This window comes from Gossypium hirsutum, chromosome A13 (assembly GCF_007990345.1).
Source record: "Gossypium hirsutum isolate 1008001.06 chromosome A13, Gossypium_hirsutum_v2.1, whole genome shotgun sequence".
Lineage (NCBI taxonomy): Eukaryota > Viridiplantae > Streptophyta > Magnoliopsida > Malvales > Malvaceae > Gossypium > Gossypium hirsutum.
In genome coordinates, this window is record NC_053436.1 from 88845947 (window position 1) to 88865080 (window position 19134).

Below are 19134 nucleotides of genomic sequence, written 5' to 3' on the forward strand. Positions count from 1 at the left end.
TAACATGGCCTAAGCCACTCACACACGGGCGTGTCACACAGGCGTGTCCCTGTCGGGCTCTAGTTTAGTTTTATTCAAAAAATGCCACTTTTGAGGGTTCTTAGGCATTCTAAAGCCTATATAAACACCCTAGAGGAGGATTAAAACTGGGAGGAAGTGGGAGGCAAGGAATTACTCGAGGAAAGCCGATTGGTCCATCTCAGAAGCCAGATTCTCCTTCAAGACTGAAGATCTCCCTTCAATTTTCTTCAGGGGTTTTTGGGTTTTCTTTATGTTTTGTTATCTTCATTCTTCTGAGATGTATTCTTTTACATTTATGCACTAAATCCCTTAAATACCAAAGGGGGATGAAACCTAAGACGGACCCTGTAATTGTTTCTGAATTGTATGATAAATACTTGATTTGTTCTTAATTATGTGTTCTTAATTCTTGCTTTAATATTCCAGGATATTGATTCAAGTGTTAATGTGCTTATTCAAAAGAGCAAAAGTCCCTGTCTAAGAGTAGATCTAGCATAATTAAGCGGAGTTGACTGCACGCCTAGAGATAGGGTGACACAATTTTGTCGAATTAGGGTGAAACCTAATAAAGGAATCCATAGATCGAGTTAATGCAACACTAGGGATTTTAATTAGAGAGAGATTTCAATTAATCAACCTAGAGTTCGATGTTGTTAGTCTCGAGAGAGATGATAATATAAATTAGGGATTCCTACAGATCAAGTCAAGTGAATAAATCGTCTGATTCAGAGTTAAATAACAAGTGAAGTCTAGGTGGATTCTTCCTTGGGTATTTTCTAAATTAATCAGTTTTCCCAAAAGTATTTCCCCAATTTACTTCCTATGTATTCTTAGTTTAGTTAATTAGTTTAGATAAAACAAATCCCTTTCATTTTTAGGCTAGATAATAAAAAGAGAGTTAATATTAGTACTTTTAGCTCCTTTGGGTTCGACATTCCGGTCTTGCCATAAGCTATACTATTGTTCGATATGTGCGCTTGCCTTTATTGTGATAATAGTTAGTTTCGAGTACGATCAAATATAAATTTTAAAACTTACCACGACATTAAGTTTTTGGCGCCGTTGCCGGGGAACTAAGATATTAGGAACACTTAATTTTTATTACTTTAGCCATTTATTTTATTACAATTTAATCTTTATTTTAATTTTATTTATATTACTAAATTTTCTTTCATTTACTTCTGGCAGGTTTTTATAATGTATGACTAGAAGAAACCAGTCGGGACCATTACTTTTCGATAGTGAGATCGATCGCACAGCTCGCAAAAACTGAAGAGAAATAAGGCGAAGCCTAAGATACACAGAGGAAGAGCAAGAGGACGACATTCACACCACAACCGAGGAGATGGTTGAAAATTAGGAAAATCTGCTACCTCTTGCGATTGCTCCTGATCCAGTAAAACAGAAACCTGCTCCACGCACTATGTATGATTATGCTAAACCTAATTTAACAGGAACTAAGTCAAGTATAGTTAGACTTGCTATTGCTGCAAATAATTTTGAACTGAAACCTAACCTAATTCAAATGATACAATAGTTTGTTCAGTTTGATGGTTTGCAGGATGAGGATCCAAACAATCACTTGGCGAATTTTCTAGAGTTTTACTACACTTTTAAAATCAATTACGTTTCAGATGATACCATTCGCCTTCGGTTGTTTTCCTTTTCATTGAGGAACAAAGCTAAACAGTGGTTGAACTCGTTACCACGAGGGTCGATCATTACTTGGGAACAAATGACCGAAAAGTTTTTACATAAATATTTTCCACTGGCTAAAACGGCTAAGTTGAGGAATGTCATCTCTTCTTTTATGCAGGTGGATCTAAAAACAATCTATGATGCATGAGAGAGATACAAGGATCTTTTGAGAAGGTACCCTCACCATGGGTTACCACTTTGGCTACAGGTTCAGATGCTTTACAACGATGTGAACCCCTCAACAAGGCAACTCATCGACGTAGCCACCGATGGAACTTTGAATAACAAAACACTTGAAGTGGCTTACGAATTTATTGAGGAGATGTCACTGAATAACTATTAGTGGCAAGTTATGAGGGCAAAGCTGACAAAAGCAGCCGGTGTTTTCAACCTCGATGCAGGTACTATGCTATCTAACCAGGTAGAACTCTTAAATAAAAAGATTGACAGTTTGTTTGGTTCTACTCAGGTACGTCCAGCATCAAGAAGGAACAAGTCCAATATATGGGTAATAATAATTCTAGATCTCAAAAAAACCCATACAGTAATACTTATAATGCAGGTTGGAGGAACCATCCGAATTTCTCATGGGGTGGCCAAGGAAATCAAAGACAACAACCTCCCTCAGGTTTTCAACAACCACCTTACCAGTAGGAAAAGAAGCCGAACCTTGAAGAGATTCTAACAAAATTTATCTCGGTGTCAGAGACTCATTTTCAGAATACCTAGACAGCACTTAAGAATCAACAAGCATCGATCCAATGGCTCAAAACCCAGATAGGCCTACTCACCAAACTGATTTCTGAATGACCACAAGGTAGCTTGCCAAGTAACACGGAATCTAACCCAAGGGAACAACTCAATGCGATTACCACTCAAGACGAGGAAGGGTTAGTTAAGCCTTAACTAGAATCGAGGCAAGGAATTGTGGTAAGTAAAGGTAAAGGTGAGGCAGTCCACAGTGAGCAAAAATCGGTAAGTAAAGAGTACAAACCACGGGTGCCATACCCCAATGCGACAAGGAATGACCGTACAAATGAAAAATTTGGTAAATTCCTTAAACTATTAAAGAAATTGCATATTAACTTACCGTTTATTGAAGCTCTTTCACAGATGCCAAACGCAGTTAAATTTTTAAAGGAGCTTCTAGCAAATAAACGAAAGTTGGATGAGGCGTCGCATGTGGAGTTGAATGCAGTTTGCTCAGCCATTTTACAGAATAAGCTACCCAACAAATTGAAAGATCCAGGAAGTTTTACGATTCCTTGTTTAATTGGTAGTTTAGATGTTCATAATGCATTGGCTGATACAGGGGTAAGCATTAATGTTATGCCTTATAAAATGTTTACACAGCTAGGTCTTGGGAAACCCAAACAAACTAGGATGAGCATTCAATTGGCTGATAAAACCATTAGATTTCCTAGGGGTATCATTGAAGATGTTCTTGTTAAAATCGATAAATTTATATACCCAGTAGACTTTGTTATTCTAGACATGGAAGAGGACAGTAAGTTACCTTTGATTTTAGGAAGACCCTTTTTAGCGACTGCTAGAACCATTATTGATGTTGGTACAGGTGAACTCACACTTCGTGTGGGTGAGGAAGTGGTCACTCTTCAAGCTCGTAATGCAAGTAACACATTGAATATTGAAGGTGTTATAAATCATGCTACTAATATTGATCATGTGGTACAACCTTCTTTACAGGAACCACGTTCGAAGAGCATACATGAGCCATGTGTAAACAACAACAGAGGACCCATCTATGAAGAGCGAAGGCTACAAATCGAGGAGCTAGATGAATTGCAGACACAGAAATCAATAACACGCAATAAACCAAAACCACGCCATGACAGACTCAATGTGTTACCAAATCAACTTAAGGTTGGAGACAAAGTACTAGTAGATGAAGCAGACCCTTGAGTTGAAGCACACAAGTCTAATGCGAATGAAGTCACGCCCTTTACGGTAATGAATGTTTTCCCGTATGGTACAGTCCAGGTAACACATCCCAAAATTGGCACTTTCAAGGTAAACAATACTCGACTTAAACCTTATTTTGATATAATTGATATAATTAATAGCTGTGTTCATCAACATGCCCAAAGAGCACGGGCGTGGGCCGAATTTCAGACGCGCCTAAATTTGAAAATCACGATACACACGGGCTAAAATTAGGACACACGGGCGTGTCCCATGGCTGTGTGCCCTAAAATCTATATAAACCTCCCACTATTCATCATCCCCTTCCCCAAATATCAAACCCTAGCCACTGAAATCCTTTCACACACCCTCTCTGCCACGCCCGTGCACCGACCACAGCACCACCGTCGACAACCCAAACTCCTCCCTCTACCAAGCTATTGTGTTTGTTTACTCTTTTCTCTCTATTCTCTTCATTTCTTTTTCTAATTTTATGATTTTTATTGTTTTATTTGACTATTTTGAGTAATATTCATGGTTATAATTCTAGTAATGCTTGTGCTCTTTGTTAGAAATTTGCCATTTTAGTCGATACATTATGCTACATTATGATACATTATGCTACATTCATCCTTTTTCTTTTTTTCCATGGATTTTATGCTTACCCACACCATATTTCATATTATCAATCCCAGATGCATTCATTCACTAGGTATTCCATTTAGCACTATTCTCATGTTCATATTGTTAATAATGACTTGGTATATCTTTCCATTAGGATTTAGTTACATTTCCGTACATCTTTCCTTTTGCCTGGGATGCTCATGAAGTATTCTTCTCTAATTTTAACATGATTGCATGCTTGTCCATGCTATTCTTGAGGGTGTTCCTATAACTTTGTCTTTCCATTGCAGATACCATGTCAAATCCACATGGCAAGAAAACTGACATCCCCCCTCGAAGAAGCGAAAAGGAGCAGCATCATCCTCGGGTCCTACTACCGAGATCAGACACCCGTTTTTCCAATTCTCACATGGACCGCAGGAGGAACTATTTCAAATACTACGGGCCCGACCCCAAGGTGTGGGCTGCTGCATTGACTGGGCCCCACTTGAACAAATCTAACTGGTTGACGCGATTTGAGCCCTTCTGACGACTGACCCATGGGTGCTCTTTTTCGAGATCATCGAGCTAACGTACCTCGAGCTAACAATCCTTGAATGGTCTAGTTCCATCTTGGAGGATTAGTTCGCTATTTGAGCGTCCCTGAGTTCGGAGTCATACTAGGACTGTACACGTAGGAGTTCATGGACGACGATGATTTTGATAGCCTCCATCACCACATCCACTACGCTCCATCAAAATGTTAGAGTGCCTTAGTCCCTGACTCAGCCACCTATGACCCCAGCCGCTCCAAGGAATCGGCTCTCGCCCTGTCCCTGAAATACCTGCACGCTATCCTTACTCACACCCTGACAGGACGGCGAGAGAGCACCAGCATCGTCAACACTCATAGCGCCTACTTTTTATAGAGTATGGCGAACTAGCACACCTTTGACCTTGCCTATTTCATTGCTCTCGCTATTCGCAATCAGACGGAGTGGCATAGGAGAGGAGTCATCTCCATTGGTCCCTATGTGACTCGATTGGCACGGTACTTCAGTCTCCTTAACACGGCGGCACAAGCATCTGCCCTCACTCTCATCGGTCAGATGTCTCCACAGGGCATCTCGAGTATGCTTCACATGAGGATGATCAAACGACAACATGGAACCAACCCTCCGAAGTCCGCCTAGTCCAGTCAACCGAGTAGGAGGACTCTAAGGACATTACTGATGATGTCCCTCTACATCACGAGGACCCACCGTCTCAGCCACCACGCCTCCATCGTCCAATTCATACGGTGGCTTCACTTTCTGACATCTCTGAGTGCTTTACTTAATTTGAGCAACAGTGTTTTTAGCGCTTTGATCATATTGATGCTACACTACATCAGATTTGTTAGCACTTTCACATCTCATCGCCACCACCATCTCGCGAACCATTCGGCAATGACGATGTTTAAAGACTTTTTATTTATTATTTTTAGTACTTTTTATTTTCTTTTCCTTTAATACTATTTCATTCTTAGGTTTTATAATTTTTCTTGAACAATTTATATTTTTCTGCCATTTCTTTACGAGTAATTATGCTTCTTTATATTTCCTAAAAAGTTCATGATTCTATCACAGTTATAAAGATCTCCAAAGCTCACTATTACTTAGGAACTTGCAACTCCATTGGAAAATGTTCTCTACAACTGCCATGTCTTGCCCGACCACCACGATAACCTCTTCGCTGGACACTGTGGTTGTGGAGCCCAACCTCTACCACCACCGGAGTATCCTCCTCCAATCTCGTCACTGTCTTGGCCGATTATTCTCTATAACTCCAATTCAAGGATTTCATTCATCATTCAGGAAGTTTCACTTCTCTCCCTATCTTATGATCTTATATCTATATTTTTCAATAAACCTAACTTTGTACATTGAGGGCAATGTACATCTTAAGTGTGTGGGGTTATTTATATCATTATCTGAAAAATCCCTGAATTTTGTCTTATTCTCACGTGACTTACTCATATCATTATTAGAATGAATTTTGATTAATTTATGATTTTTATTGATATGTCTTGAATTAAAGCATAGGCATTTTATGCATTGATTGTTTAAACTTTAAGGAATTAGAGAATCAAGCATGATAAGTTGCTTTTTGAGAATTAAAAATTTTTAGGTTGTTTCTCCAAGTTTAGTTATTATCTTGAATTTGAAATTCACAGGATTAACATAAAAAAGCCATAATTTCTGTGAGATCTTGAGCCTTTAGAGCATATATTATTTCTTTCATGCTCACTTTTATTGTTGCTATGAGTGCGTCTATATTGATTTGTTATTCTATAACTTGCTTCGATTATGCATGTCAAGACCAGACCATTGATTTGATATGTTAAGATGATAAAGGCACTTAGATTTAACCCACTCACTCCATAAAAGTCTACCTTCATAATTAACCTTTAGTAGTGAACCCCCTTGAGCCTAACAAGCCATTCATTGTTTCATTCTCAGTATTAACCCATAACCCATTATTGTTGAAACCCACTAAATTAATTTGATCCTTATTTTTGTCGAGATTTGATTTGAATAAATTGTTTAGCTATGTTTTATTCTTGATGGTTAGCAAAGTTCTATGTTACTTGATTTGTTCTTAAAAAATATATATATACATACATACATATTAGTAGTAATTCTTTGTTTCTAAACTTAAGTATGTAATTCAATATTCTGAGAAGAAAAGTTCAATTCTAGGATTATTTAATTAGGAATGCAATTTATCAGTGTTAGTATTTTTCTAGTTAGGTAATTTTTCAATTCAATCTCAATTCTAACCTTTTCTCTTAGCTTGTGACCACACCCCCTAACCAAAGCCACGTTAGAACCCTCTAAAGACCTTTTGATTGATGCATCATCTCAATTTATAGTGGTGGAGACTTGATTTTCATGCAAGCCTATGGTAATAACTTCTCATATTGACTGTTGAGTGCTAATTTGTTATCCTTAAACACCTCGAGTGATTTGAGTGAATCTTTAGTGAGGATGTTGAAGTCTGTGATATTTTGAAACAAAGGTGATTACTTAGATGAAGGGAGACACTTATGCTTTCGCGATAAAATGCTCAACTTGGAATGTTTGAAACTTTGATGTCCTTCTAGTTAAATTTTCAATGTATGATTACTTATGGATTATTTTGAGATATTATTGATAGGAATTATAAGTTGAGAAAAATAAATTCTTAATTGTGAGTTGAGGATTTTGCTTGAGGACAAGAAAACGCTTAAGTGCAGGGGTATTTGATAAGTCGTAATTTATACATATTTTTATCCCATGCTTAAGCACATTTTTGGATGAATTATCATTAGATTTGTGGAATTTGATACTTCTAATCCTTTAATTTCATGTTTTATACTTAGGTGAGCATAGGAGAGTAAAAAGAGCGAGAAACAAGCCAAAAACGGAGAAAATGAACCAACGTGGGAAATCAACACGGCCTGGACTTCCTCACATGGGTAGACCATACGCCCGTGCCTATTTGGCAGTCTCTAACATGGCCTAAACCACCCCACATACCCTTGCCTCTTTAGCAGTTTCTAACATGGCCTAAGCAACTCACACACGGGCGTGTCACACGGACATGTCCCTGTCGAGCCCAAGTTTAGTTCTATTCAAAAAAATGCCACTTTTGAGGGTTCTTAGGCATTCTAAAGCCTATATAAACACCTTAGAGGAGGATTAAAACTGGGAGGAAGTGGGAGGCAAGGAATTACTCGAAGAAAGCCGATTGGTCCATCTCAGAAGCCCGATTCTCCTTCAAGACTGAAGATCTCCCTTCAATTTCCTTCAGGGGTTTTTGGGTTTTCTTTATGTTTTGTTATCTTCATTCTTTTGAGATGTATTCTTTTACATTTATGAACTAAATCCCCTAAATACCAAAGGGGGATGAAACCTAAGACGGACCTTGTAATTGTTTTCTGAATTGTATGATAAATACTTGATTTGTTCTTAATTATGTGTTCTTAATTCTTGCTTTAATATTTCAGGATATTGATTCAAGTATTGATGTGCTTATTCAAAAGAGCAAAAGTCCCTGTCTAAGAGTAGATCTAGCATAATTAAGCGGAGTTGATTGCACGCCTAAAGATAGGGTGACACAATTTTGCCGGATTAAGGTGAAACCTAATAAGGGATTTCATAGATCGAGTTAATGCAACACTAGGGGTTTTAATTAGAAAGAGATTTTAATTAATCAACTTGGGGTTAGACGTTATTAGTCTCGAGAGAGATAATAATATAAATTATGGATTCTTACGAATCAAGTCAAGTGAATAAATCATCTAATTTAGAGTTGTAAGAGCCCAAATTTGACCGGGCTGAAAACTAAATAAATAAATAAACAATTGTTTATTTAACAGTCCAAGTTCATGTTACAAAGCCCAAACGGTGGGCCCAAAATCAAATATTTCAGACCCATTGACCCGGTTACTACCCAGCAGACCCATTTACACTCTAAACCCAAATCAGAAATGGCCCAAAAGCCCAAGTAACTTTAAGGAAACAGGAAACCCTAGGGTTTCCTGAGGACTACAGCGCCGCAGTAGCTTCTGGAAGCCTTGGGGAGTGTCTGTTGAATTCCTCAAAATCGAGCCCATTAATGAGTCTTCTCAGCACAGCCTGGATGACTCCTCAGCTACCAATCAGTGCCTCACCGACACCACCGCCAGACTTCAGGCCTCCATCAACGCCAGCGACCCCTCTATTACTGGATTTTTCGCAAGCACCTGCAAAGAAAGGAAAGAAACACAGTAGATACGAAAAACAAAAAAAAAGGAAACTAAAGAGATTTAGCAGATCACAATCAAGGATATGATACAGTAGACAAAAAATGGAAAGAAATCTTTGATTTCTTTCCAGTTTATGTAATCACAGTAGTGGCTATAAAAGCCTGAAATCAAACCATTGTAAATGACCGGATTTTGATGAAATAAAGAACCTACTTATAGATATCCATTCAGAAGTGTTACAAGCAGTCTTAAGGTGATACATATACTCTATATTCTACTGTTATTTTACCATCGTTTGCAAATCGATTACTGAGATATTAAAAAAAAGGGGGTTACCTGTGACTTACCATGGAAAGCGAAGGCTTTTAGCCTTTTTGAACCTCCGCATACGATGGCACGTGAGCGCGTGCAAGACCACTGGTCGGAGCGTGGCCTACAGAGGCCAGACCCCGGGGTTCCCTTCCTCCCTCTCTCTTTCAGAGATTTTCACTGAGTTTTTTTTTTTAAAATAGACTTCTAAATGATTTTTTTAAGTGAAATTTGGCTTATATAGCCCAAGAGAAATGACGCCGTTTTAGCTTAGTCTGATAAGCTTAAAACGACGACGTTTTAAGACCCTAGGATCCGCGCGTTGACCCGATTACCCAGGGAGGATCCGCGTATTTTTAAAGATTGGGTTAATTACCCAATTGGTCCTTCTACTTTTTTTTGCGTTTATAATTATGTTTCATTCTATTTCTAATTTAGCCCTAATGAATTAATTTTATTTCAATTTAGTCCCAACAGAAAGCATTCTAAGGCTTATAACGAAACGCTGCCGTTTTGGGAATAGGGCAATTTGCCCAATGAGTCCCTTTTATTTTACGCGCGTTTTAAATTGGGCCTTAATTCAGTTTTATTTCTTTTAAATTCGTCCCGTAATTTTGTTGAACTTTAAATTTAGCCCTATATTCATTTTTCTATTATTACATATACATATATTTTTATATGTAGATATTGTTTTTTTTTAAATCCTTACTTTTATATTATACACTATAAGATTATTTTATCATATATATATTATTATTATTTATCGTATATTATTTTTCACAAATTATTATTATTATTTTCCATCATTGTTTTTATATATTATTATATTTTACTTGTATTATATATTTATTAATTATTTATATATATTATCCTTACATATATACTTTCGTTATTTTATATCATATCTATAATAATTCTTATTTCCTATATATTCAAACTATATTTTATTATATAACATTTATTATATTTCATTTTTATTTCATATTACTTATTATTTTTTATATATGTTATGTATATCATATATTATCTACTATATTATTTATTATTCATTATATTATTTAAAATTTCAAAGTTTGTAAATTGAATTATATTTTTAACTCATATTATATATATATATTAAATTATTAATTATTTATTTATTATGTATTATTTTAAAACGATATTTTTATGTTATTTGTTATTTTATAAACTCGTTCACATACTTTTTATTTTATATTTTTTAAAACAATATATTTTATATATAATTATTATTCTTTTATAAATATTTTGTTATTATGTTTTATATAGGGTATAGCAAATAATATTTTAAGATTATTATTAAATATTATGTCTTTATTTATATGTATATTTTGTTAATAATAACTCATTCCATTTTTTTCATATATATATTGCATATATCGTGTGTTACATAGTATTTTATATTTATTATTTAATATTACATTTCATGAACATGTACATTGATATTGTATTATTCTTTTTGTATGTCATGCATTACTTTATTACTTTTTTTGTATATCATGTATTATTTAATTATTACTTTGTATGTTTGTACGTTTCGTTTATTCATTTCTTAATACATGCTATATATATCTTTGTATGCATATTGTTAATATTTGCTATGTATATATTATTTTTATATGAATGTATCTAGTGCCCGATCTTTATATTCCTACCATCATTTTGTTTAAATGCACATATTATTTACCTACTACCATAATATGTTACTATGTATAATTTATAATACAATACAATTCCCCACGCATCATTTTTTTTTAAAAAAGCCCGAAGTTTTCAAAAAATATAAAGGCAATGCTTGGTGTTTGGAAATTTTGAGAAAGTAGTGCCCTAACTTATTGGGTTGTGAATTTTCTCGTTAAGTTCGAATAATCAAGTACCCTTCTTAGTTTTCAAAGGTTTTCAAAATGTGAGCAACTGTCTTGGAATTGCAAAGCAATATGTCCTAACTTATTGGATGTAGCGTTTTGTTATTACGAGATATGGATTTCTAAAAAGCTAACTTAATGTCAATACTTTGATACGAGTGAACTCTAATTTTTTTTTTAAAAATAAAATAAAGAGGACTATATTTTAAAATTTTTGAATTTTCGACATTAAAGACACTTGATAATCAATTAGGTACCAATTTTTGGGCGTTACGAGGGTGCTAACCCTTCCTCGTATGTAATCGACTCCCGAATCTGTTTTCTCGACTTTTGTAGACCAAAATTAATGTTTTAAAACAAAACATTTTATAAGGTGATCCAATCACACCTAAAAAGATTGGTGGCGACTCCCGTTTTCGTTTTTCTTAAAGTCGATTCCAATTCTCAAAAACACGATTTAAAAACGGTCTCGACAAGAGTTAAATAACAAGTGAAGTCTAGGTGGATTCTTCCTTGGGTATTGTCTAAATCAATCAGTTTTCCCAAAAGTATTTCCCCAATTTACTTCCTATGCATTCTTAGTTTAGTTAATTAGTTTAGATAAAACAAATCTCTTTATTTTTAAGCTAGATAATAAAAAGAGAGTTAATACTAGTACTTTTAGTTCATTTGGGTTCAACATTCTATTTTTTCCATAAGCTATACTACTGTTCGATAGGTGCGCTTGCCTTTATCGTGCTAATAGTTAGTTTCGAGTACGATCAAATATAAATTTTAAAACTTATCACGCACATCACTTGTCCTCAAGCAAAATCCTCAACTCACAATTAAAATAAATCCTTCTCAACTTATAATTCTCATGAATAATGTTCGAAATAATCCAAAAGTAATCATACGTTAAAAGTTTAACTATAAGAACATTAAAGTTTCAAGTAATCCAAATTGAGCATTTCAATCATAAAATAATAGATATCCCCCTTTCTCTAAGTAATCACCTTTAATTTCAAATTAACAAGGTTAACATCCTCACTAATGATTCACTCAAATGACTAAAAGTGTTTAAGGTTCAATAATTAAGCACTCAATAGTCAAACATGAAAAGTTATTACCATAGGCTTGCATGAAAATAAAATTTCCACCACCATAATGAGATGATACACAATCAAAATGTCTTTAATAGAGTTGTAATGAGGCTTGGGTTAAAGGTGTGGATAAAGGCTGAAAAAGAAGGTTAGAATTGAGATTAATTTAAATAAATTACCCAACTTCTAAAAAAATAAATCTAATCACTGAATTACAAACAAGTGCCAGAATTAACACTAACCAAAACTAATGAAGTGAGCTTTTCTCTTAATATAATGACTTTAACTTATCTAAGCTCTTTAGAAAAAGATGTAATTGAATGACGTTTTTTTTAGAACAAATATAATAATGGAAAGTACATAAAAAGAAATAATTCAGCAACTAGAATGAACGAACATAGTTAGGTAACTAATCAAATCAAATCTCGATAAAAAAGGAGTCAATGAGAAAGGAGAAATTCTTAATGAATCAAAAAGAGTTAAGTTGAGGGTTATTGTTAAGGGGAAATCAAAAAATAATAGTTAAGGCTCAAAGGGGTTCACTAGGGGTCAATTATGTAGGTAGGCTTTTTGTGGAGTAAATGGGTTAAAACTTAAGTGCCTGTATCATTTTAGTATATCAAATAAAAGGTGTGGTCTCGACATGTATAATTAATGCAAGTTCTATAATAGAATATCAATGTTGACACACTCATATCCAATAAAAAAAGGGAGCAAGAAAGATATATACTCTAAAAGGCTCAAAATCTCACGAAAATTATAGGTATTTGATGTCAATCCTATAAATTCAAAACATCAAGATAATACCTCAATTCAGGGAAATAACTAGCAATTTTACTTCTCAAAAGTCAACTTATCATGCTTGATTCTCTAATGTCTTAAAGTTTAAACAATCAATGCACAATTACCTATGATTTAATGCAAAACATATCAATAAAAATTATAAATCAATCAGGATTCACTCTACTAATGATATGAGAAAATTATATGAGAACAAGATAAAAAAAATTTAGGGATTTCTGATAATCACATAAATAACCTCTCCACACTTAATATGTACATTGTCTTCAATGTACGAAGATAAATAACAAGAATATAAGTATAATATCAGAAGAGGGGCAGAGAAGCAAAACTGCACTGAATATTTGGATGAGATCCTTGGAGTAACGAGAGCGAGAATTGTAAATAAGGCAAATGAAAGGCATGATTCTGAGTTACTAATAAGAAAATAAACACCATTGTGAAAGAGAATTAAGGGATAAGTCAATAATAATCATAAAGATAAGTAGAGTTTAAAATATAAAACATAAGTCTTCAAAAATAAATAAGAGACAAAATAAAATTTAAATAATATTAAAAATAAAAATAAAAATAAAAAAATAGTAAAATATAGGGACTCAAAGGTCCTCATCATCCGATACCTCGCGGGTCGACGGTGCTGAAGGAGAGATGTGGAAGTGGTGGCAAATTTTTCGAAGAGTGGCATCGATGCTGTCAAACCACTCAAAGCACTGCTGCTCAAAGCGAGTGAATCACTCGGATAAATCTATCAAAGTGGCAGTAGGAGGTTGGTGACACAGTGGTGGTGGTGGGGGTGGGTCCTCATAAGCGGGAGGGACATCATTAGTAATGTCCCTTGGCTTATCCTAGTCAACAGGGTGGACGAGTCTGTACTGAGGGGGGTCAACTCCACGGTGCTGCTCTATCATTCTCATGTGGATCATGCTGGAAATTCCCTGAAGAGACATCTGGCCGACTAATGTGAGTGTTGATGACATCTCTGGAGTGTCGAAGAAGCCGAAGTGTCGAGCACGGCTAGTTACGTAAGGGCTAAGGTAGAGGTGGCCCCTCCTATGGCAATCCGTCTGGTGGCGAAAAGCAAGGGCAATAAAGTATGCCAAATCAAATACATGGCCAGTCGCCATGCTCCATAAGAAGTACGCGTCGGTGGTGCTAACAACACTGGTACTCTCTCTCCTCCCAGTCAAGGTGTGAGCCAAGATGGCATGTATGTAACGTAGTGCTGGAGGAAGAGAAGTCGCCTTTGGGTGACTTGTGTCATAGGGAACCATACTCGCCGTAAGGTCGGTCTAACAGTAAGAGGGCAAGTAGTGTATGTGATGGTAAAGCTATAAAAAATTCTCAGAAGCCATGAACTCCTCTGTGTAGAGGCCCAAGGCAGCTCCAAACTTTGGTACACTTATGTCCCTGAAGATTCCACCAAGTCTAAAATGATAGTACCAGACTCGTCATGTGTATTCATCACATGCTATAGATGGAAAGTGGTGTAAAACTCCAATGTCAGCTCGGAATAGGTAGACTCGATAATTAAAAAGAACCGATCTCACGGGGCAGTATCGAGATGAAAACGAACAAGGTGAGCAAGTTGAACCTGTTCCAAAGCAGCCCAGTCAATACATCGGCCCACTCCTAATGGTCGTACTCGTAGAAGCTGAAACAGGTCATCCTGTGGGCCTGATGAGAATAGAAGTAGAGGGTGGCAAGCTTTGGTTGAGGCACTCGAGGAGGTTGCACCAGGACCCTTCCGTTTTTTCAAAACGGGGACTGCAGTTTTTCTGCCTCGTGTGTTTGTCATAATGGACCTACAAGATTAAAAGAGTCCAAATCATGGAACAACTAGATAATAAAATAGCAAATAAAGAATTAATAATGAATTAGACAAACTATGGATGTAACAAATGATTGGTTACTAATTAAATCCATAACTATATTTAAAGGAATGAGTGATAAAATTAACAAAATATGAATATTAGACTTATAGGTATTGTCAAGAGGCAGATATGACTAACATGATAGACTAAATATACAGTTTCTAATATAATAGTAGTAGCAATTTAAACATAATTATCCTAAACTAATATGTAGCAAACAAAACTAAAATTAAGACATAACTAAAATAACTGAAATGCATAATAAAAAAAACTAAAATAAAGACAAAGACAAAGATAAAGAAATAAAATCCCTAACATAATTATTATTATTATTATTATTATTGAGAGGGGAAAAGGGGACACCGTCAGTAGCTGCTGAAGGTATGGACGGCGGTGGTCCGGAGGTCGGAGGTAGGAAGGAAAATGGGAGAAAAGATGAGAAAAGGAAAAGAAGGAAAAAGAAAGGGAAGAAAGGGAAGAGAAGGGGGAAAGGGGGTGGGTCGACGAGGGAGCACGGACTGCTGGTGTCGACTAAGTAGCAGCAGTGGGGATGGGGCGGATGGTGGTTGTGTTCGCAAGTGGGAAAGGAGGGAGGAAGGGGAAGAGAGGGGAAAATGGGAAAGAAAGGAGAAGAAAGAGTAGGGTATAGGAAGGGAAGAAAAGGAAAGAAGAAGAGAGAGCTAGGGGTGGCCTGTCGGTGGGGGAGGGGGTGCGGTAGCTAGGGTTGGGAGAGTTGGGGAAGAAGACAAAAGAAAAAAACTTAGGGTTTGGGGGGTTTAAAAAGGCACACAGTCATGTGAAGCTCGTGTTGGGCCATACGACCGTGTCACAAGCCCGTGTGGCTCGACTATTGCCCGTGTTAATCGCAAAATTTTTATGACTATTTTCCACACGGCCTAGGGATACGCCCATGTGTCGATGTTGTGTGGTTCAGATGGCTATGTCGTACAGTCGTGTTCCATGTCCTTCGCTTCTCCCACGCCCATGTAGTGCTTCACACGCCCGTGTGTCCAGGAAGTGTGCTTAACACGGCCGTGTCGCACTGCCATGTGGATCGAGTTCATAGACATGTGGCTCGACATTTGGGGAATTTTTAGCCATGTTTCCATAAGGCCAAAGACACGCCCGTGTGTCCAGGCCGTGTGGGCCACTGTACCTGCACAAAAACTGTAAAAATAGCTAAAATAAACTAGTTAGTGGTGTTAGTACTCAGGTTGCCTCCTGAGAAGCGCTTATTTAGAGTTTAAGCTCGACTTACCTCAATTTTGTGTGATTACAATGGATAACAGAGTCGAGACTCCTCTTTCTCACTATCAATTCTATTATCCACATAAAGTTTAAGTCGAGTAATATTTACCTTAAAGGTGACGAATTGAGAATAATTTACCTCGACTGTACCGTATAGGAAAATTTTCAGTACCGTGAAGGGAGTTACTCAGTTTGTATCAAGCTCTGAAGTAGCAATTTGGGGGTCCTGTTCATCTAACAATACTTTATCCCCAACCTTAAATTTCGTTTATTCATCTTCACGCTTATCGAGGTGTCACTTTGATTCATCATGTGCTTTTTGTTTCTCCTTGACATGTGTTCGTCATTCGTCTAGTTCATCGATCTGAAGCCTTTGTTCTTCATAAGTCGCTCTGTTTTGGTTGCATGGATTAGAATGAGGCTCCATCACGTTCTTTCTAGGGGAGTCCTGAAAAGAAGTTTGAGCCATTATGTTATTTATATCAACAGAACTAGTATAGTCATCTTGCTTACTAGATAATTTATTCGAATCACGAGCTTGGAAAGTAATCGTGTCATCTCCTACACGAAGTATTAGCTCTCCTATGCCAACATCAATGATAGTTCTAGCAGTTGCTAAAAAAGGCCTTCCTAAAATTAAAGGTACGTCACTATCCTCGTCCATGTTTAGAACAACAAAGTCAACTGGGAATATAAATTTATCGATTTTGACCAGCACGTCTTCAATAATACCCCTAGGAAATCGAATTGTTTTATCTGCCAATTGAATACTCATCCTAGTTTTTTGGGGTTTTCCAAGACTTAGTTGTTTAAACATTTTATAAGGCATGACATTAATGCTTACCCCTAAATCAGCCAAAGCATGGTTAACATTTAAACTACCAATTAAGTAAGGAATCGTAAAACTCCATAGGTCTTTCAATTTGTTGGGTAGCTTATTTTGTAGAATGGCTGAACAAACTGCGTTCAACTCCATATGCGACTCATCATCCAACTTCCACTTATTTGCTAAAAGCTCCTTTAAAAATTTTACTGCGTTTGGCATCTGCGAAAGAGCTTCAATAAACGGTAAGTTAATATTTAATTTTTTCAATAATTTAAGGAATTTACCAAATTGTTCGTCCTTTTGGTCTTTCATTGTCACTTTGGGGTATGGCACACGAGGTTTATATTCTTTACTTTCATCAACCTTACCGTTATCTACCACGTGGTCTTGCCTCAGTTTTGGTTCTTCCTCAACTAACCCTTCATCATTGTGCACAATAAGGGCATGAAGTTGCTCCTTTGGGTTAGTTTCAGAGTTGCTTTGTAGACTACCTTGTGGTTGTTCAGAGATCAACTTAGCAAGCTATCCTATTTGAGTTTCAAGCCCTTGAATTGATGCTTGCTGATCCTTAAGAGCTGTTTTGGTATTCTGAAAACGAGTTTCTGACACCGAGATGAATTTTGTGAGCATCTCTTCAAGGTTTGGTTTCTTCTTTTGTTGGTAAGGTGGTTGTTGAAAACCTGGAGGATGTTGTAGCCTTCGATTTCCCTGACCACCCCACGAGAAATTGGGATGGCTCTTCCAACCTGCATTATAAGTGTTACTATACGGGTTATTTTGAGGTCTGGAGTTATTACCCATATAGTGGACTTGTTCCTCCTTGGTGCTAGAGTTGAAGGATGGATAATCTGTGTAGTGTATTCCTTCTTTATTTGAGTCACACCTCATCACTGGATGTACCTGAGTAGAACCATACAAACCATCAATCTTTTTATTTAAAAGTTCTACCTAGTTGGATAGCATAGTGACCGCATCGAGGTTGAAAACACCAGCTAATTTTGTCGGCTTCGTTCGCATGACTTGCCACTGATAGTTATTTAGTGACATCTCTTCAATAAATTCGTAGGCCTCTTCGGGTGTTTTGTTGTTTAAAGTTCCACCGGTAGATGCATCAATAAGTTGCCTTGTTGAGGGGTTCACACCGTTATAAAAAGTCTGAACCTGAAGCCATAAAGGTAATCCATGGTGAGGGCACCTTCTTAGTAAGCCCTTGTATCTCTCCCATTCATCATAAAGTGTTTCTAAATCCATCTGCACAAAAGAAGATATATCATTCCTCAGCTTAGCCATTTTGGCCGGTGGAAAATATTTAAGTAAAAATTTTTCGGTCATTTGTTCCCAAGTAGTGATTAACCCTCGTGGTAATGAGTTCAACCATTGTTTAGCCTTATTCCTCAATGAGAATGGGAACAACCGAAGGAGAATGGCACCGTTAGAAAAGCCATTGATCTTAAAGGTGTCGCAGAATTCTAGAAAATTCGGTAAATGAGTGTTTGGATCCTCGTCCTGCAAGCCATCAAACTGAACAAACTGTTATATCATTTGAATCGTGTTAGGTTTCGGTTCAAAATTATTTGCAGCGACAGCAGGCCTAACTATACTCAATTCAGTTCCTGTTAAAGTAGGTTTAGCATAATCATACATAGTACAAAGAGTAGGATTCTAATATACTGGATTTGAAGCAACCACAGGAGGTAGCGGATTATTCTGATTTTTAGCTATCTCCTCGTTTGTTATGTGAATATCATTCTCTTGCCCTTCCTTTATGTATTGTAGGCTTCGCCTTATTTCTCTCTGGTTTCTGCGAGCAGTGCTTTTGATCTCACTGTCGAAAAATACAAGTCCTGATAGGTTTCTTCTAGTCATAAACTATAAAAACCTGTTAGAAGTAAAGAAAACAAAATTTAGAAGAGAAAAATTAAACTAAAAACAAAAAGTAAATTGCAATAAAAGTAAAGATGGCTAAAGTAATAAAAATCAAGCGTTCCTAATATCTTAGTCCCTGGCAATGGCACCAAAAACTTGTTGGTCGTAAAACTAACTAACAAAATGTGACTAAGGCAAGCGTACCTATCGAACAATAGTATAGTGATGGTGA

At 36.5% G+C, this 19134-nt stretch overlaps 2 non-coding genes across 2 annotated transcripts; one reads left to right on the plus strand and one right to left on the minus strand.

Annotated features, from left to right (window-relative positions):
- Positions 1-1804: 1804 nt before the first annotated feature.
- LOC121213290 (small nucleolar RNA R71) lies at positions 1805-1911 on the minus strand. Its single transcript, XR_005908673.1, has one exon. It is a non-coding gene; the product is annotated as a small nucleolar RNA R71 (small nucleolar RNA).
- Positions 1912-18213: 16302 nt separating this feature from the next.
- Positions 18214-18320, plus strand: LOC121213367 (small nucleolar RNA R71). The gene has a single exon (XR_005908749.1). It is a non-coding gene; the product is annotated as a small nucleolar RNA R71 (small nucleolar RNA).
- Positions 18321-19134: the final 814 nt, after the last annotated feature.